The sequence below is a fragment of the Macaca mulatta genome, chromosome 2 (genome assembly GCF_049350105.2).
Source record: "Macaca mulatta isolate MMU2019108-1 chromosome 2, T2T-MMU8v2.0, whole genome shotgun sequence".
Taxonomy (NCBI): domain Eukaryota; kingdom Metazoa; phylum Chordata; class Mammalia; order Primates; family Cercopithecidae; genus Macaca; species Macaca mulatta.
Genome location: NC_133407.1, coordinates 192,437,959 through 192,460,072, shown reverse-complemented (window position 1 = coordinate 192,460,072; position 22,114 = coordinate 192,437,959).

The window sequence follows — 22,114 nt, the reverse complement described above, 5'->3', positions numbered from 1 at the left end:
AATGAATCAGTTTCATTATGCTGCATTATTAGATGCTTTCCTCAGCCAGGGAAAAGGGATAGAATTACAGCTACTTATCTAAAAATTGTGCATAGCTCGCAATATTAGTGAAGTATTTAAATAGCTATTTTTTTTTATCATTGATGTAATCATTAACTGCTTTTAGAATGAATCACCTAAAACATATTTGATATGTCTAATGTTACATAGCACATGGCAAACAGGAACTCATCCATTGTATCTACTACCATATAGAAAGCATGGGATTTACTGGCTTAAGGAACCTGAGGGGCTATGCATCCCTGATACCTGCAAATCCATAAATGCACCAGGAATTGCCTAGAGATAAACTATTAATCACACCTAAATCTCACACATTTTATAATATTTGAGTGTGTAAATGCTATTTTGATTTAAGATAACTTTTTAAAGAGTTTCTGAATTCAGGATAGATTTTTGGCCTTATGTGTTTTCACAATTAATGGACATTAAACATACAATTACTATCATATTAGAGTTTATGAAATATGAGATTATCGTTTTTTTAAAAAAAGGTAGTTGAAAGTTTAGCAACTACTGCGAATCTCCAAAGGTAGGGTTAGTAATGTGGCAATATTATTTCTGTCCCCAGAACGCTTATTTCCCATGTGCTCCCAGGATTCTGGGCAACAGAACAGGACTTTGTAAAACACATGCTCATGGTAGAAGTGCAGTGATAGGACTTACATTTTGCCCCAGATTGTGTACTCTCCTCTTCTATAAATGTTGAATCATGCCTTTTACTTTTGCTAGTAGAGTTACTTTCCCCCAACATGACTTATGATCCAAATCTTTACCTACAAAAAGCAATGAGTCCTTAAAGTGCCTATATATGTTTCTTTTAAATCTAACTGTGTAAAGTTCTCTTTTTAAAACTGAATAACCCCTCAGTGGCAACTAGCTCATTTTAATGTTCTTTGATTAAAAACAATTGTGATTTATAGAGCGGAGGAAATAGCTTCATTTAAGCTCCTACTGTTATTAACAACACAGCATGAGAGCGCTCAAGACAACAGCTTTTTAGCAGAGAATGTTGTGGAGCAAATGTAACACATTTCAATAGCTACAGCCCATCATCTTTTTACGTGCCTAAAGAAAGAATGCTGCACTAATATGCAGGCTGAACATATACATATATGGATAGATTTTATGAAACCAATTCAATGCATTTTGTTAATTTAAACTTACAAAAATCACAGTGTACACATTTTTGCTAGATGACTATTTGGATGTGTCTTACATAACATTAGCATATTGCAAATAAGAAATTCATCCATTCTGTGTTTCATTTAAAAAAAAATTCCTATGCTTTGCATATATACTTACCATAATTAAAAAATGCATTTTTTACTTAAACATTTATTTGTTTCATCCCAAACTCTTAACATTTAAAAAAGGAGAGTATCTTTCTTTACTTTCTACTATCGAAATTCAATGACATTTGCCAGAAAGATGAATGACATGGTGATGTGGGGGTGGCAAGTATGTGTCCTTTAATATTAGATATGCAGCAAGTAATTGAAACTATTATATCCAAGAAGGTAAAACAAAATACCCTATCTTGCTGCATATCTATGCAGGCATTCAATTAGGAAATATTTGAGGTCAAGAGTATAATGCTGTATTGAAACACCATAGTTTTTGAAAATTTATATTTTTAGGCTTACATAGATGAGCCATCATAATTATTAAGATAAATATTCTCACCAAATAGATATTCAGAGCTTACTTCTAAGGCTTAAAAGAATATTTGAATATAAAAGCTGGATGGATCTGCTGGAGCGATTTAGTTGCACCTTCTCATTTTGTTGATGAAGAAAACTCATACCAGTGAAGTGATTTATCCAAGGGCAAACCAAGGTCATGGAGGATCTGGGCTGATTTTATATTCTTTAGATTATCTCATGTTGCTTTTGCTTCTCTATTACCATCCCTTCCCTTTAGCACAGATTTAAATAAAGATCTAGAAGCATCTGCACAATGATTATAACTGGCCTAACCTCATTATAACTTTCTTTTTCCATATACTCTGTAAGTAAAAAAATTACCCACTCTCCATATTTTTGGTCAGAAACAAACAAAATTTTGGTACTATCTCTCTCTCTCTCTCTCTCTCTTTTCTAAGTTCATTTTGTTCAGTTTATGCTAAGATAGTAAAGCCTGAATTGGCAGTGGTCAAGTGAGGACCCTGCATAGGCTTCTTGACCCTTCTGAATTAGCTGAAAGGCCTGGATAAAACATCTCCGGGGAGGCTCCAAATAGAATAGTATACAAAGCTCTTGAGAAAGTTTAGGATATGAAAGAATGACACTTTAGGGCTTCTTATCTTTGCTCCAGGATCCCAGAGTTTGCAGGAGGAAATACGGTAGGCAAGAGAGAGAAGGAATTAAGATGACTTTCCTGAGCCCAGAAAGGAGCGTGTTAGTCTCATTCTAAAGGCAAAGACGTAAATCAACCTTCTCAAGTCCAGTGTTGTTTGAACTGATACTTACTGAAATGGATCCAACAGATTCAGAAATATTACAACCACAAAGTTGCTAAGCATCCCTCTAAAGCAAACAGAAGGAAACTAAAGACTTCTAACTCTCACCAAGACCGTTCAAATAGAAAGATCTCAAACCATTCCGAAGGCAATGTGACCTGAATGCTTCTAGACCCTAATAGGAATGAGTTTGCCATGGTCAGTTTAGAAAATAAAAATGTTATTAACTGCCTTTCCAAATTCAAAAACAATCCCACTAAATTTCCCTACAATTCTATTCATCAATAAGTTTTTATTTTGTATGTGTAGGATTACTATGCACATGAAATCAGACAATTGAAAGTCAAGGATCTTCTGAATTCAGGATAGATTTTTGGCCTTACATGTTTTCACAATTAATGGACATTAAGTAAGGGCTTAATGAATAGTAAGGGCTTAATAATAGTAATTAATGGATGTTATGTAAGGGCTTGATAAATAGTAAGATACTATGATTTTAAGTAATGTTCAATTTTGTTTCTTATACCAAAATATATTGCTCTAAAATTGTATTGTCTGTGTTATAGTTAGTGCCACACAGCAAAGCAAGCATTTCATTGGCAAGATGTAAATGAAGCAAACTTATTTGGTTAAATACAGAAAAACACAGCTTTTTGTTTGTTTAAAAAATATTTTATTCAGTTACTGGCCATCATGTTTGTGTGTCTGCATGTCTGTATATTTAAAAAGAAGACATAGTTTAAGCTATTTATTTTCAATTACAAAAGGGGAAAACTCAAATGGAGAGTTTAATGCGTTTGACTTTAAACTCAATACTATGACCTCTGGATAGGCTGAGCCTTGACTAATTATTACACAAGACTTCAAAATGTCTAAAGAGAGAGTGAGAAGACAGAGATGCCATCAAAACAACGCTACGAGCTCACTAATGCTTGTACTATTCCACTTAACCCGTGCTAGAAAATTATCAACAAAAACAATTTTGCCAAATTTAACTTCCCTTCTTAGTGATTCACTTTACAAACAGCCTCCTATCACTTTCCAAATAGTTGTTTTCTCCATCTTAGAAACTCTCTCTTACTTTGGCTTCGGTAACACTAAATCTTCACAGCTTTCCTTCTCTCTTTCTTTGGCCACTATTTCACAATTTGTCTGCTTCTCCTCGATCCAAAATTTAAATGTTGTAGTTTTACAGGCCTTGTCTTTATAACATGTTTGGTTCTTAAAGTAAATTTTCATCCTAGGATAACTTGCAGCCTTTAATGTCATTTAACAGAAAGGTAGTTCCCACTATCCCATCCCAAGTGTTTTTCTTTACATTCTTGCTACTGGTGGGAAGGGAATCTAGTATAATTGAGTAGAAGAGGAAAGATACTTTTTTTTCCTTTTTTTTTTTTTTTTTTTTTGAGATGGAGTCTCCCACTGTCGCCCAGGCTGGAGTGCAGTGGCGCCATCCTGGCTCACTGCAAGCTCTGCCTCCCAGGTTTGCGCCATTCTCCTGCCTCAGCCTCCTGAGTAGCTGGGACTATAGGCGCCTGCCACCACGCCTGGCTACTTTTCATTTTATTTTATTTTACTTTTTTTTGTATTTTTAGTAGAGACGGGGTTTCACCGTGTTAGCCAGGATGGTTTCGATCTCCAGACCTCGTGACCCGCCCGCCTTGGCCTCCCAAAGTGCTGGGATTACAGGCCCGAGCCACCGCGCCCGCCCAGCTGAAAAGATAATTTATTAAACCCATAATGCATGGAGGTCGTCAAGGTTATGAGTAAATGCTATTGACTTACTCTCCAAACTGAAGTGTAAACACTGGAATGTCCTCTTTTAGCGTGGATAGTAAGATTGTATCATGATGTTGCCAAGAATGACCATTTTTATGACTTTCAGGACCATAAACAACTAGACCCTGCAGAAGAGGCCAATGGTTAGGAAGACTAGAAAGAATGTGCATGGAAGGGAAAGAATGGAAGAAAACTATACATATATTCGTGAGCAGCTAATGGAAAGACTGTTGATTTGCTGTTTTTTTTTCTGGTAATTGACTTTACATGTACATCATTCCAAATGCTGAAGTCATAATTAATGAGTTACATCAGTGCTGAGGACTCCTGGTTTTTGTCGCCAGCCTAGATTTTCCTTTAAGTTTCAGAATGTTTTACAGTTATTACTCAATTTATCCATGTTATTTCCAGCTAAGCATTTATAAAGGAAAACTGGTATACTTCTGTTTTTCTCACTCTAATGTAATTTATTTCATTGTTGCTCATGAAGAGACCTAAAAACTACCCTTAACAACTCATTATTCCTCACCTTCTATATCAAATCCATGCATTCTTCACTATCTCTGCTCTCATTACCTTAGTCCAAGTTATTAAGATTCCTTGTCTGGATGATTTCAATATCCATGGGTTGGTTTTTAAACTTATTTTATTATTTTTTATCAGTATTCTGCGTGCATGCATGAATTCTATATGGATTAAAGAGTCAAATAGTTCTACAAAATTTGTTCAAGGCTTGCTACACACCCTGAGTACACTGACATTCTCATCTTCCAGCTCCAAGTGAACCATTTTCAATTCTATTAGCTAATCATTTTGGCATTTACCTCTACAGCTCCACAAAGAAATAATATTGTTGTTTCTTGAATCAGAATGGAACATTAATTTTCTGCACATTTTGTATTGCTAGATTTTCTCTAATTGTCTAGAATTTTTTCTTTTAGTATGCTTACTTTTGCATGTATCACAAATTCTTTGCCAGTTGTCTAAATGTCCAGTTGTCGGATACATCAGATATTCTTTCAGTTTCTGCATTTTGAGAAACCTCTCCCACAGTCTATTGTCTTGTTCTAGTCTGGTTGACTTCCATGACTGGCTTGCTTCTGCCTTCTAAGCCCTCCTGGGCACTTCTTTCACTTGTCTCTTTATGTCCTGTTTGCTATATTCCATAACTTTCTCTTTATAATGAACAATTCCATGGTTCCTTTCTTTGTTTTAGTAGCGTATCTCCTACAGCAGCCTCTTTAGGAACTGCGTCTGGGAGGTGAGTTTTTGTACCTCGCATGTCACTATATTTTGGTTCTACTTTAGCAATTTATTGCCAGTGTCTGACTATAGTATTCTAGGTTGAAAATGGTTGTCTTTCAGGATTAGAAGGCAATGTGCCATTGTGTACTATTGCTTTCTATTTCTCTCTGGAAGTTTGTTGGTTCTTAATTTTGGCCCTCTAAAATTTCATGATGTGGCACTTTGGGGGGCATGTAGTGGACCTTTTTAATCTGTAAATTTATGTTTCTCTGTCTTTGGAATTCCCTTAAATTCTTTGATTAATGGTTTCCTTCCTCATTTCTCCTATTCTCTCTAACTAAAATGCCTATTATTTAGATATTGGCTCTTGTTGACTGATCACCACATTTTCTTATGTTATCTCTTAATTTCACATTTTTGCTCTATTATCTGGAATATATTCCCACTTTGTGTTTTTGTTCTTTTATCTGAAATATATACCCTACTCTGAATTTCAAGCCTAGTATTTTGTTTTTTATTTCTTCTATGTTTTTATTTCTAATGTCACTAGAACTTTTTGTATTCTAAATATTAATCTTAATCTTTTTCTTTAAGAATATCTTCTTCCTATTTCATGTTTCTCCATCTTTTTTATCTCTCAAGTTCTTAATCATAGCTTTTATTGTTTTATTTTTTTTCTACATAGTTTTATTTTCTTCAGTTTGCTTTTTAAATTTCTTTGTTTTGGACTTTTTTTTTTTTTTTAAGTAAGGAGATTTCCCTCGGATATCTGATACTTCTTTATTTACTTCTAATGGAGACTAAAACTGAAAGGAAGGTCTGAGAGAGTACAGGTTGGACATTGTCAATGTAGTTCAGTAGAGAAATCTGCACCATACTGGTAGAGCATCCCACAGCACTATTTTTAGGTCCTTACTTTGGGTTTTATCATACTGCCCAAGGACAATTTCCCATGCTCAGTGCTTAGCTAGAAGCAGCCTAACAGAATACTAAAACCCAAGTTGAAAAAAAAGGCTGAGATTTTCAACATCTAATCTGTTTCTGTTGGTTTTACTACTTTCTTTTTTGTATGGACTCTACCACCTCCATTCATACTTGCAACTGTGCATGATTTTTTTTTTTGTACAGATATTTTGGGTTTATTTCTCCAGAATATATAAACTTCTATCCTTCTGCTGTTATGGGAAGAGATATTTAGGTTCTCCTCCTTTATTCCTACTTCCATGGAACCTAGAAAGCCTGATTCCTGGACCCTGAGAAACTGTGGTATGAATCTGTTCAATTCCTAACTTATCTTAACTGCTGGTTTAGGATTCAGCATTCTTCTTTCCAGTTAGTCAGTTTCCACTTTTTCAACTGCTTCAGTTTTTAAAATTCTGTTGCTTATTATCTCCTCTACAGTTTTTCATAACTTTCTGAATTTTATCAGTAAAACAAAATTTACGATTATATGTTTATTCTTCCATTTTTACTCAGTTTTTAAAACTGAATTTCTTTATTTCCACTCTACAAACAAAATTGTTATTTGGAAAATAGAAATTAGATTAGTCTTCGCTTAAAGGCCTTGAGTAACCTCCTAATTCCTTAGGCATTGAAAAAATAATAATATAATTTTCCAAGACTTTTTGAGACCTAGTTATTGCCTTCTCTTGTCTATTATTCCATTTTCTGTTACTCATAGTGCTTTAATCTATGGTTGCCAGAATAAACAAATAAAAATACACCTATTACTTGGGAAAAATACCTATATTTTTAAAAGTGCATTGTGTATCTGGAATTCAAACTTAACTGGAAGTCTTATATTATCTCTGCAACCCTACATAGTTGCTGTATTAGTCCGTTTCCCTCTGCTGAAAAAGACATATCTGAGACTGGGCAATTTACAAAGAAAGAGGCTTAATGAAAAAGTCACAGCTCCGCATGGCTAGGGAAGCCTCACAATCATGGCAGAAGTCAAGGAGGAGAAAGTCACATATTACACGGATGGCGGCAGGCAAAGAGAGCTTGTGCAGACAAACTCCCGTTTTTTGTTTTGTTTTGTTTTGTTTTTTTAAACCATCGGATCTCATGAGACTCATTCACTACCACAAGAACAGCACAGGAAAGACCTGCCCCCATAATTCAATCACCTCCCACCAGGTTCCTCCCAAGACACATGAGAATTGTGGGAGTTATAATTCAAGATGAGATTTGTGTAGGCACACAAAGCCAAGCCATAACATTCTGCCCTTGGCCACTCCAAAATTTCATGTCCTCACATTTCAAAACCAATTATGCCTTCCCAACATCTTAATTCATTTCAGCATTAACTCAAAAGTCCACAGTCCAATGTCTCATGTGAGACAAGGCAAGTCCCTTTGGCCTATGAGCCTGTGAAATCAAATGCAAGTTAGTTACTTCCTAGATACAATGGGGTACAGACAATGGGTAGATACAGCCATTCAAAATGGGAGAAATTGGCCAAAACAAAGGGGCCACAGGTCCCATGCAAGTCCAAACTCCAGCAAGGCAGTCAAATCGTAAAGCTCCAAAACGATCTCCATTCTTTCCATGTCTCATATCCAGGTCATGCTGATGCAAGAGCTGGGTTCCAATGGTCTTGGGTAGCTCCACCCCTGTGGCTTTGCAGGGTACAGCCTCCCTCCTGGCTGCTTTCATGGGCTTGCATTGTCTGTGGCTTTTCCAGGTGAACAGTGCAAGCTCTCAGTGTATCTACCATTCTGGGGTCTGGAGGATGGCGGCCTTCCTCTAACAGCTCCACTAGGTGGTGCCCCAGTAGGGACTCCATGTTGGGGCTCCAACCCCACATTTCCCTTCTGCCCTGCCCTAGCAGAGGTTCTCCATGAGTGCCCCACTCCTACAAAAAACTTCTGCCTAGGCATCCAGGCATTTCCATACATCTTCTGAAATCTAGGCAGATGTTCCCACCCAATTCTTGACTGTGGTGCACCTGCAGGCTCAAAACCACATGGAAGCTACCAAGCCTTGGGGCTTGTACCCTCTAAGCCACGGCCTGAGTTCTACATTGGCCCCTTTCAGCCATGACTGGAGCAAGTGGGACACAGGGCACCAAGTCCCTAGTCTGACCACAGCACAGGAATCCTGGGCCTGGCCCATGAAACCTTTTTCTCCTAGGCCTCTTGGCCTGTGATGGGAGAAGCTGCCATGAAGACTTCTGATATGCGCTGGAGACTTTTCCCCATTGTCTTGGTGATTAACATTGGGCTTCTCGTTACTTACGCAAATTTCTGCAACTGGATTGAATTTCTCCTCAGAAAATGGGTTTTTCTTTTCTATCACATTGTCAGGCTGCAACTTGTCCAAACTTCTATACTCTACTTCTCTTATAACACTGAATGCCTTTAACAACACCCAAGTCACCCCTTGAATGCTTTGCTGCTTAGAAATTCCTTCCGCCAGATACCCTAAATCATCTCTCTCAAGTTCTAAGTTCCACACATCTCTAGGGCAGGGGCAAAATGCTGCCAGTCTCTTTGCTAACACATAACAAGAGTCACCTTTGCTCCAGTTCCCAACAAGTTCCTAATCTCCACAGGAGGCCACCTCAGCCTAGACCTTATTGCCCATATCACAATCAGGCTTTTGGTCAAAGCCATTCAACCAGTCTCTAGGAAGTTCCAAACTTCCCCACATTTTCCTGTCTTCTTCTGAGCCCTCCACACCTTTCCAACTTCTGCCTGTTATGCAGTTCTAAGGTCACTTCCACATTTTCAGGTGTCTTTTCAGCAGTTCTTCACTCTACAGGTACCAATTTACTGTATTAGTCTGTTTTCATACTGCTGATAAAGACTGGGCCATTTACAAAGGAAAGAGGTTTAATGGACAACTCACAGTTCCACATGGCTGGAGAAGCCTCACAATCACGGTGGAAGGCAAGGAAGAGCAAGTCTCGTGCATGGCAGCAGGGAAAGAGAGCTTGTGTAGGCAAACTCCTGTTTTTTGTTTGTTAGTTTGCTTCTTTTAAATCAGATCTTGTGAGGATCATGCACTATCACAGGAACAGCACAGGAAAGACCCACCCCCATAATTCAATCACCTTTCACCAGGTTCCCCCTACAACACAGGGGAATTGTGAGAGTTACAATTCAAGATGAGATTGGGTGGGGACACAGAGCCAAACCATGTCAGTGGCCTTCTTTAGGTCACTGAGCAAGCTTAGATTGTCTTTTTTTCCTTCAGTATCCAGTCCTCATGCCTGCTATTTGATCTACCAGGCATGTTCCTCCCTCGACCTCCTCCAGATTCCTTTTTGCCTTCCCAATTTAAATTTCAAGTCTCTTTCTAAATGTCAGGTTCTCAGAGAAGCCTTTCCTAATCTCCCAAATAAGATTTGATCTCCCTACACTCTCTCACCAAAATTCTCTATTTCTCCTTCTGATTATTAATTGGAATTAAACCTGTTTTAATAATCACGGCCAGTGCAGTGGCTCATGCCTGTAATCCCAGCACTTTGGGAAGCTGAGGCGAGTGGATCATGAGGTCAGGAACTGGAGACCAGCTTGGCCAATGTGGCAAAACCCTGTCTCTACAAAAATGACAAAAATTAGCTGGGCATGGTGGCTGGCCCCTGTAATCCCAGCTACTTGGGAGGCTGAGGCAGGAGAGTCACTTGAACCCGTGAGGCGGAGGTTGCAGGGAACTGAGATCACATCATTGCACTCCAGCCTGGGTAACAAGAGCAAAACTCCATCTAAAAAAATTTTAAAAGGCCAGGCATGGTAGCTCATGCCTGTAATCCCAGCACTTTGGGAGGCGACACTGGTGGATCACAAGGTCAGGAGATCAAGACCATCTTGGCTAACATGGTGAAACCCCGTCTCTACTAAAAAATACAAAAAATTAGCTGGGCGTGATGGCGGGCACCTGTAGTCCCAGCTACTCAGGGAGGCCGAGGCAGGAGAATGGCATGAACCCGGGAGGTGGAGGTTGCAGTGAGCCGAGATCGTGCCACTGCACTGCAGCCTGGGCGACAGAGCAAGACTCTGTCTCTAAATAAATAAATAAATAAAATTACTAGTTTAAACTTTGTCTGTCATACTAGATTGTAAGCAACTTGAGAGCAGTACAGGATTATCTTGTTTTCAACTGTAGCACAGTGCCAGGTGTACCTTTTCTATTTAGTTAATAAATACACAATACATATTATCTGTATGAACGAATGAGCCTAAGAAAATACAATGAAAAACTGAGATAAACATTATTAAAATGCTTAAGGCATGGCCTATTATTTATAATTTTTATTATTGTGTCAAACTACAAAATCATTTCAAAGTATTGCATACTCATGTCATCCTTGACCTATTTACTCACTTCAATCCTATTAATAACTACTAGTTGATGTAGTTTTAAAATAAATTAACTAAAAATTATCTGATTTAATTTTAAGAAGTTGGAATACTCCAAGAATTATTAATGATGGAAAAGCTAATCTAAAGTATTAAAAATAAATACATTTATATGCCAGGTAGCGCTAAAAGATATGAAGAAAAGTAAAGCAGGGTAAAGGAATAAAAAGCAATGGGGAGTTATTTTAGATATGGGAATCAGGGAAGATTTATATGTTAGGTTGACATTTGAGCAGAGACCAGCAGAAAGTTTGAGATTAAGACATGAGGGTATCAGATTGTCCTTTACTTACACTCATGTGCAAAAGAATTTTTTTAATTTTGCAGTTAAGAAAACATTTTTACATTAGAATATTACGAATTTTTACTTTGAAAATCTGGTTTGTTTTGCAAATATTTCCCATAGTTTGCATTGTACTTTTCTCATCGTAGATTCAGTATTTATCATTATTGTAGTTGGCACATTTTATTCTTCTTCATTCTCAGTTTCCAGATTATGGCCTTTCAAGCCTGCCTGTTGTTAGAATGAGAACCACGTGGGGCTACATATTCATGTTACAGAAAGAGAAGCTTTGAGATGACTGTGCTAACGGAATCACACCCCTAAACTCTTTGCCAGTGATACTCAAGCTCTCAGTTATTTTCTGGCTGGAACAATAATTTTGATTTATTCTTTCAGTCACATAGGTATAGGCAATCCCAAAGGGGCTTTCCGATAAAGGTTGCCAAATAATCATTTCCCTGGAGACTTATACTTTGGGATGATTTAAAACTGAGAAGTACAGTTCAACCAGTCATCCTTATTTCCTATTTTTACCTACAAACCTTGAGTGGTCCTGGCATCTGATTCTATGTGATTCCTTAGATATATTGCATGAAGACAATAATAAACTTCACTTCCACATACAAATTATTCACCCCCAAAGTGAAAGTCTAAGAGACAGAGAGAAACCAGGGATGCAAGTACCATTTGAAATGTACCTGAAAATCAGGCTGCAACAAAATGATAACCCCTGCAGTTTGTCACATCTTAATATCAAATTTAATATATAATATATCACATTTTATTACCTACATTATAAACTTTTCATTGATATGGAAAAGATCACTTCTCCACATTCTTAAATACTTCTCACAATAAAAAGAGCATACATCATTCTAACTATAAACGCATTGCCCTACAATAATAGCTAATATTGAGTGTTTAGTAAGCATAGATGTAAGTTTATTAGATAGATAGATGATAGATAGATAGATAGATAAAAGTAGATTGATTTTTAGATAGAAACTTATTTAAACATCGCATTAACCCTTATAAAGTGAAGTTTAATATACCTGCATTTTACAGAGGAAGAAACTGAGGTACAGTGAGGGTAAATAATCTGTCCTAAGTTATAGAAATAATAAGTGACAGACCGTCAATTCGAACCCCAATACTCTTGACCCAAAGCTATTTTACAGAATATCAGTCATAATTCTATACTGCCACAATCTTTCAGTTAGTTACTCTTCTGTCACCTCTCATGATCTTCTTTCTTCTATCAATCAGAATCGAATAGCACTTTCTGTGATTCACTTCTTCACCTGCCACACACACGAAAAAACCCTCCAAAACCTTGCCCTTCGTTCCAAGCCTATCCCCACAGAATATCAACAGTTCTACCATTTGCAGATATTGAGCATAGATTTTGGATGCCACCTTAGTCCTGGAACAAACATTGACTAAGAAGAACATTAAATCCAATAATAATTGACTCAACACATCCGTTTTCCTTTTTAACATTACTTTTCATTTTATATGCATAGGAAAATGTGAGAATAACTCTGGTTCCCAATGATTTAATTAATACTTTTTCATCCAGGCAGTGAGACTAAGACCTTGTAATACATTAATCTTGTCAGTCTCTCTTTATATTTTTTTCTATTTCTATATAATAATCATAATGGGAAATTATTAAGCCAGGGTTGAAAGATGATTTTAGAGGCCTTCAATATGAATTCACTAGATATTTACACAGACTGCTCAAGTTTTAGAAAGAGAAAAAAGTTACTTAGAGAACAAGTGAGGTATATGTTGTAGCACACATACTAAAGACAATGAATCTGGGTGTAATCTCATTTCCATTTCTCACTTGTGTGGCAAAGTTACTTTGTTCTTCTGTTAAATGGGAATGTTGAATTTTAGTATAGAGGCTCATTCCCATGCTAGAATTATATTATTTCCATATTATTACAAAGTGGAATGAAGTAACAAGTTGTAGTGGTGGTCTGTCTTCCAGAATTGATAACTAGTATCATATGATTTTGACTCCAGAAAAAGCAAAAAATAACAACAAGATATTATTCAAATGGTATTATAAAGTTGACATGGTTTAGAAAAAGAGAATCACTTAAAAAGCAACTACATACTCCCTCTCACCCAGCTCTGAACCTCTGCCACCCGTCTTTGATGGCTTCCTTAGTTATTAGTCGTTTATATTACGAAGTCCATAGATAAGTAGGGATTTTTAAAGAAATAATTTCTCCTCTTCCTAAAGAACATGGATGAGAGGGCCGGCCGCGGTGGCTCATGCCTGTAATCCCAGCACTTTCGGAGGCCGAGGCGGGTGGATTACGAGGTCAGGAGATCGAGACTATCCTGGCTAACATGGTGAAACCCCGTCTCTACTAAAAATACAAAAAACTAGCCGGGCGAGGCGGCGGGCGCCTGTAGTCTCAGCTACTCGGGAGGCTGAGGCAGGAGAATGGCGTAAACCCGGGAGGCGGAGCTTGCAGTGAGCTGAGATCGCGCCACTGCACTCCAGCCCGGGCTACAGAGCAAGACTCCGTCTCAAAAAGTGAGCTGAGATCCGGCCACTGCACTCCAGCCTGGGAGACACAGTGAGACTCCGTCTCAAAAAAAAAAAAAAGAACATGGATGAGAAAGCTCCTCCAACTTTTCACCCCACAAATTACTTTTGAAAGAGTTTCGAAGGCTTTGTTGACAAGATCACGCTTGGCCACTGGCTGTTCACGCTTGTATCAAATTTTTCTTCTCTGTCATTCTCAACTTTGCCTATTGGAATCACTTGGGGACCTTGTAAAACTACTGATGCCTGGGTCTTAGCCCCAGAGAGTCAGATTTATAGGTCTGCTGTGGGACCTCAGCATTGGAATTTTTTAAAGCTCCCCAGGTGGTTCTAAGAAATATCTAATGTTGAGAATTCCTCTGAGTTCTGAAAATACGTGAAGGATTCGGTCACTGACTCAGTTAATGTGCTGTGTTCACTTTCTGTATCAGTCTCTATGCATAACTCCTGGCACATTCGGAGTTAAAAGAAAAAGCATACACTGTTCATTTATGGCTGTAAGGAAATATGGCTATTTTAAAATAAAGAAAAATATTGCACACTTTTCTATATTTGGGGGACCTATCTAATTCCTCTTAGGTAGAAAAAGGCTTGTTTTCTTTTAGAAAAGATTTTTTTTTTTCATTATGAAAGGCAAGGCATAAGGCAGTGTTTGAATGAGAAAACATTTAACCATAATTAAATGCTCTGCATAATAAAGTTCATATTTGTTCTTGCTGGTATAGAGAGATGATTTTAAGGTATAATAATTTCAGCTTTGAAGGCCGGGCGCGATGGCTCACGCCTGTAATCCCAGCACTTTGGGAGGCCGAGGCGGGCGGATCACAAGGTCAGGAGATCGAGACCACGGTGAAACCCCGTCTCTACTAAAAATACAAAAAATTAGCCGGGCGCGGTTGTGGGCGCCTGTAGTCCCAGCTACTCGGGAGGCTGAGGCAGGAGAATGGCGTGAACCCGGGAGGCGGAGCTTGCAGTGAGCCGAGATCACGCCACTGCACTCCAGCCTGGGCGACAGAGCGAGACTCCGTCTCAAAAAAAAAAAAATAATAATAATAATAATAATTTCAGCTTTGAGCAGGTGGCTCCAAATGCAGGATTGTATGTGTGTGTGCGTGCATGCGTGTATGTGTGTGTGTTTGAATTGTTTGTTTTGCAGTTTGTTTTTTATTGCGGGGGAGTTTCTTCTCCCCTTTTTTGGAGTTTTGCTGGGTGTGGGGTCAGCAATGGTGGTGGAAGATAGAGAAGGAATGAAGTCGTTATGGATGGATCATATAAAATAACTAGAAAGAAGAATTTGCAAAGACAGAATGGGTCCCAGCAACATGGGTACAGATCAAGTTCAAAGGAAAAACATAGCTACAATATTATTTTAAAATTCCCTGAGACAGTGTATGATTAGTAAATCTAGAAAGAGCAATTTCCTATTCTATGCTGTAATTTCCCTAATCCCAAATCTTTAATACAGCTTTATCAACTACTAACTTAATAACGGCTGTCTCCTCCCTTTGCTTTGGAGACTAAAGTCTATATTTACAATTTGAGGTGAAGCCGACCAGAAAAGCTGGAGGAACATGTAGAGTGGTGGGGAGGGAGCCAGAATGGCCAGGGAGAAACCAGCCAAAACCAGGCATTTGGCAGTGGAGCTGAAAAGTTCACAACCGAGATATATAAGCACGATCTCCAAGAATTCGCAGAAATATTTGGGAAGAATCTAAATTTCTTTTAGTCTAAAGTGAGATTGGAATTCGAATTATTTTATTAAAGAATTAAAGAAAAATTTGCTCCCACCGAAGGCCAGAGGGCACAACTGGGTTATACTTTGGTATATTCATGAAAGAGTCAGAAATCTTTGTACAGAACTGTCATTTATCTCTTCTTCAGTTCCATTACTCTTGGGGTAGATACATCACAAGGTACAGGAAAAAAAATCCATGGGGCTTTCATCTTATAATGGAGTAGAAGAGCTTAACACATACCCTTAACTGAATAGCTAAGATCATGAGAGAACGCCAGGTTTCTATGTGACTGTCATGACTTATTTGAGCCCTGTGAAAAGTCCTGTGGTATTGCAATTTTTTTTTAAATCTAAAGTGATAGTTGCTTCTTGTTGTCGTTTTTGTAAGTGAGATGGAAACCCTATCAAAAGAAGAAAACAAACCATATATTGTCCAACATTAGACCAATTACAGGATGCTAAACAGTTTGCCAGTCTGTAAACAAAATATACTTTATTTAATTAATGGTAGTTTGTATTCAGATGGTATTTTTCCTTCCTTTAAAAGTCTTACAATAAGATATGCTTAAATTCTTAGTGATGGCCGGTTTTACTAGATTCATGAGATATTTTTGATGATAGGTTCATTTTTTTTTCTTAGAGACATCTTATTTTTATAGAAATATTATAATTTTCTGCCTAGTGGTTCCAAAAATACATAAAACACAAAATAAGTAAAATACAATAAATCTATGGTTAGCTGTCTGTGTAAGAATCATTACAATAACATTAAAAATGAAAATGATAAGGCCCCATTTGCTCTACCATTTTACTATCTAAGTATAGAGTAAAAGAGGCCAGGTGGGATGTTCACTCCTGTAATCTCAGCACTTTGGGAGGCCAAGGTGGGTGGATCACTTGAGGCCAGGAGTTCGAGATTAGCCTGGCCAATATGGAAAAACCCTATCTCTACTGAAAATACAAAAATTAGCTGGGCGTGGTGGTGGATGCCTGTAATCCCAGCTACTCGGGAGGCACAAGAATCACTTGAACCCAGGAGGTGGAGGTTGCAGTGAGCTGAAATTGCTCCACTGCACTTCAGCCTAGGTGACAGAGTGAGACACAGTCTCAAATAATAATAGTAATAATAGAGTAGAAGAGTTATAAGGTCTGAATGTGCCCTTTAAGCTGAAATATAAATGATGAACAGTAGCCAAATAGAGGAGTATGTGAGGAAAGATCCTTCCAAGCTGAAGGAATAGCCAGTGCAAAGCAATAGGCAGGAATGGGCTTGGTGTGTTTGAGAAACATTAGGAAGTTATCCCTGATGAGTGAGAAGTGCAGTAGGTGTGGTAGAAAGTGGTAGGTTTCAAAGTTAGAGGCCCAACAAAAGCCAAAAATATACAGGTTTGTAGGCATAGTAAGGGTTTGGATTTTATTTCAATCGCAATGAAAGGTATCCAGAAAGTTTCAAATAAGGATAAAAAGTTGAGTTGAGGCCTATATTTTTAAAATATTATGCTTCCTGCTTTGGATATGACTCATGAGTGGTCAAAAGAAGGTTCTGCTAAGAAGCTACAACAACAGTACAAGAATGAGATGCTCTTGATTGGACTTGGGCAGCCATGAAAAGGGTGTGTGCTGGTGGTTATCTTTTGATGTGTTATTTCCTCTTCCTTCTGCCATCTTCCCTGTACTGTGGTTTATCCCCAAGGCCCTCACCAGCAAGTCTGTGCTTTAGACTCTGCCTATTGCAGGCACTGACAAAGATTCAGAAGAAAAAGAGTTAAAATCCATTATTTATCCTGCAATAGTGCAGCAGCTCAGGCTCCTGGAGTGGTGGCAGTGGAATGCTTCTTCAAATCCAAACTCCAGTGGCCATGTCCTGCTTTGTGGGTGAAAATTTGGCATCGACTTCTTGCAGTTTTGTAATTTCTTGATAGCATCCCCAATCCTTACAGTGACTTCTCTACCCTCACCGTTATTTCAAACAACTGATCTTTGATTAAATCTGCTTGAAATATATAGATAGATTTTTTTTTCCCTGATTGAACTCTGACTAACACAGTATTTTTCTTTGTTCAGTAGTAGTTCCAAGAAATTGTCCTGCAAAGATGGGAACCTGGGAGAGATTTTCTGTCCTGGACGGGTTTGATCGGAATTATGACCTCGACTCCAGTATATGTAAAATGGGATGTCGGTCATACATAGCATTTAGACAAAGTACCATTGAGTGAATGACTGCCAGGGCTCTGTGGTGGAGTCTGGCTACACTGGAAAATGACATAAAGAAAATTTTGCATTCAGTGCTTTAAATTCTTCTCGTCAAGTTACAAACAGAGAACTGGAGTATTTCAATTGCCACCCTAAAATAATCTCTTATCTCTTATTTACAAGAGATAGGATGGCCAATATGGCAAAAACCAGATCCAAAATTTAACTCTATGGGTTTGAAAAATTACCATGTAAATTTAATTCAGAATATTAATAGGCCTCTTATTTGAAAATTTTTGCATTGAGTAAAGGGAATAAGACACAGGGAGCTGGATGTGGGACATTTGAGCTGACAGATAAATCTGTTAAACTGGAACCTCTAAGTTCCACTGTGTGTCCTGGAGGAAGCAGCCCCTTCTTCCTTGAGTCAGGGGACAAATCCTGTCCAATCTCATCTGAAGAGTTATCTCACAGAGAGGCCAATCTCTTCAACATCCACTCATCACTTCTCATTGTCTCTAGAACCATAACCGGAACATGGCTTAGGATCAACACACACAATGTACCTGAAAGAAAACGCATTGCACAGAACCTGAGCTGTCAAACGCGAGTTCTCCACCTTTGACTTACATTCCACACCTCAACCAGTTCAAACAACTGAAACCCTTTGAATAAACTCTGAGAATTTGCCAAAAGTATTTACTGAAAATCATCCTTCTAACCTTCCCCAAAGGGACCTATAGACATTTGCCATGGTCACTGTGCACTGAGGAGGAGGAAATACTCAAGCTTTCGAAAGATTATTGGACGTTTAATCTCAGTTGACACTATTTCCAAGGAACTGAAACTGCCTCTATGGTCTACCAGTCAAAAAGGGTATTTCCGGGAGTCATGTGATGAAGTTTAGCTCAAATCCATCAGAGGTGGATCCAGATGATCTGCCAGTCTCTCTCTTCCAAGTCTTTAAAGGTAGCATTAATCTGTGTTTTCCCCAGAGACGTGGTGTTGCATTTATTTTTATTATTTTGATAGGGACAAAAAATTCCAGATCCTTATACTTGGCCCTATCCATTATAATGATTCTACTTGTTTTTTCCTTGCTTCAAACTGGGAAAATAATATCAAATTATTGAAAGAAACATCTTTATATACTTTCCTCTTTAGTCTGTGACAAGATAGGTAGGTCATAGAAAAAAATAGCAAACGACTTTGAGTAGGTAGTGACACCAATTGTAACGGGTGTTCCAAGTGTAATCTCTTTGCTAGAACAAATTAACACACCCATTCTCATTAAATGTGCAGATTTTGGTCTGGCAAGTGCCACCTCACCAGGATTGTAATTATTAGACCATGCTGGCAGCAGTAAAACTTTATTCTACTATTTTGGGAATGTGTCCATTTTCTGACTATCTTTCATACTCTAATGCTCAGGGTACTTGATCATACACCATCCCACAGGATATTATACTGGCCCAATACATTTATGACATCATTTTGGCCAGACCTGGTAAGCAGGAAGCAACAAATACCCTAAATGTATTGATGAGATATATCCATGCCTGAGGGAAGAAATAAATCCTGTGAAACCTCAGAGACCTGTAATCTTCACGAGGTTCTAGAAATCCAGTAGAATTGAGGAATTCCCAGATATGTCTTCCAAAGTGAACAAGAAGGTGCTTTGTCTTGCATCTCTATGACACAGAAAGAGATGATTAATGAGCTTCTTTAGATCTTGCAGGCAGTGTGCACTTCATAAAATATGCTGTTCTGAACCAGGTAACAGGAAGTTTTGATATTAGGCACGATAATGGCCCTTCATAGATGTCCAGGTCCTCTGGAAGTTGTGCATATGCTGCATTACCTGGCAAAAGGGATTATGCAAATATGATTAAGTTAAGGACCTTGAGTTGGGGGAGATTATCCTGGATTATCTAGGTGGACTCAATCTAAGCAAACGGGTCCTTAAAAACAGAGACTATTTCCTTCTGTTGCAAAAGAAGGAGATGTAACTATGAAGAATAGTCAGAGATGTAGCAAGGCTTGATTTGAAGATAGAAAATCAGGGAAGGTCATAAAGCAGGGAATGTGGGCAACCTCTAATAGCTGGAAAAGCAAGGAAATGATTCTCAACTAGAACCTCTGGAAAGGAATGCAGCCCTGCCAAACCTTGGTTGTAGCGCAATAAGACCATCTTGAATTTCTGACTTACGGAATTGTAAGATAAAATTCATTTTCTGTTGTTTTAGTCCCCAACTTTGTAGTAGTATGCTACAAAACAATAGAAAACTAATACAGGGCCACAACAAGAATAGGTTCTAAAGCTGGAGCAGGTATAGTGCAGCTGCTTTCCTGCTTGGGCTTTAAAACCCAGCAGATTCAAAAGTGCTCCAAACGTCTATTGCAGATAGGAATGAGATGGACTCTCTGGGAATCCTGATAGGAGAATCACGATGCAGACTCCTACAGCTTTTGATTGCAGCTATGCCTTCTTAACACAGATAACTTATTTACATTTTGAAAATCAGTTCCTGGGCATGTTCCTAGGATCTGGTAAAGCCTGGGTTCCTGGCATTCCTATCGTGAAATGGCAAGTGCATCTGAAACTAATCTACTGTTATCTGATCCATCAAATCATAAAGTTGCGTGTGCATCGCAACACTCCATTCTCAAGAGGAGTTAGATAAGGCTTTAGCAGTGTCTGACAGCATAAGAAAGTTCCATATATATTTGGTTCAGAGTCTTGTGGCACCTGTTTCTCCTGCATTATCCCATCACTCTCAAAGTACGCCTTTTTGTAAGTCCCCATGATCACTGAATGTTAAGAAAAAAAAAATCTTCATCCACATCAACCAATATTTGCCTACTGGAGAGGAGGTTCTTAATAATCAGGTAGACAATATAATCAGTTTGGAGTGTTATCACTCAGTCTCCTTCTGTAGTTCATGAAAAAATCACCTATATTGGCAAGATTGTTAAAGTTACATATAGGTTTAGCAATATGACATTCCTTTTAACAAGCCTTAGTTGATTCCTGTCCCTGCTGTATTCCCAACCTGCCAACAGCAGAGGTCAAGGCTAAGTTTCTAATATAATTCAATTACCTAAAGGACTGACCAGTCACCTAGGGGCAGGACAATTAAATTGGAATCCTTGTACCGTAGAAGGAGCAGATTTTCTCTTCACTGTAAAACATACTTATTCTGGGTGTGGATACACCTGCCTTGTCCACAGTGCTTCTTCTAGCATCATTATCCATTCTCTTATTCATGATTATGGTAATTTACACAACATTGTTTCTGTCTGAAGAGCTCAATTCTTTCTTGCAAAATAAATGAAGAAAATGCTTTCCAATTCTAACATGTATTCCTTCATCCAGAAATAGTCTGCCTTATACAGTGTCAGAAGACCTGTTCCAAAATTCAGATAAGGGGCCGGTTGAAAGAATACTGTGTCTCTAGGGGGCTGTCCTACAAATGCAAAATAAGCTTTGAATATTATTTTGATACTGTAAACAGTGAAAGGAGTTGTATATGTTAAAGCTAAAATAAAAGGATCTTGGAACCAAGGAGTGGAAGATGGTAGGAGTGGCTTCTATCTCTAGCACCCCTACTAAGTCTGTTAAAAAATTTATCTTGTCCCCAGAAATTTGGATGCTGATATCTTAGTGTAACTAATTACCAAGAAAATAATGCTTCCATTAGGAAATACAACAATGTTTTAATGGAAATAGAATTGGTACTTTTGTGTGAGTATGCTTCATCTCAGCTCTGTTGCCTGCCTTCCTTCTTATCCATATATCAAGCTATCATGTATATGTGTATATATATACAGTCTTAGTTCCAATTGCAAATTCTTAGGAAAGCATATCTGAGTGTTCCTGCTGGCATCAGACTCTAACTCCAATCTGATTAGCAGGGGCCAGGGTGCTACTAATCAATGCTAGAAGTCAAAGAGGAAAAGGGGTCATCATTGTCTATTTGTCTCAACACCCAGGTAGTTACATTCATTATCTCATTAAATCTTCACATAAAATGCAACCAAGGTGTTAACTGAGAACTTCTCACCCTTTGAGTTACAAGTATGATTAACTTGGAGATCCAATTACATGCTCTGTGGAGGTTCAATGTTGTCTTCCCTAAAATGTCAGTAAATTCTTAAGAGGCTTATATTCTCCATCTCCAGGGTCCTGTTTCCGTACATGCGTCTCTGCTCCATTCAACTCTAATCCAGCTGTAAAGCTCAATCCCTTATTTAATTTTCAAGGAAACAGAACTATTTACATATATCATGCTCCATACAAAGTGTTTAGGAATATAGAAAAAGTCACGTAACAGCAAAACAACTGCAAATCCCACTGTAATTTCTCTTATGAGATTTTTAATAAAGCCATCAATGGTCCTTCAATTCATGTATTGAAAAATTACAA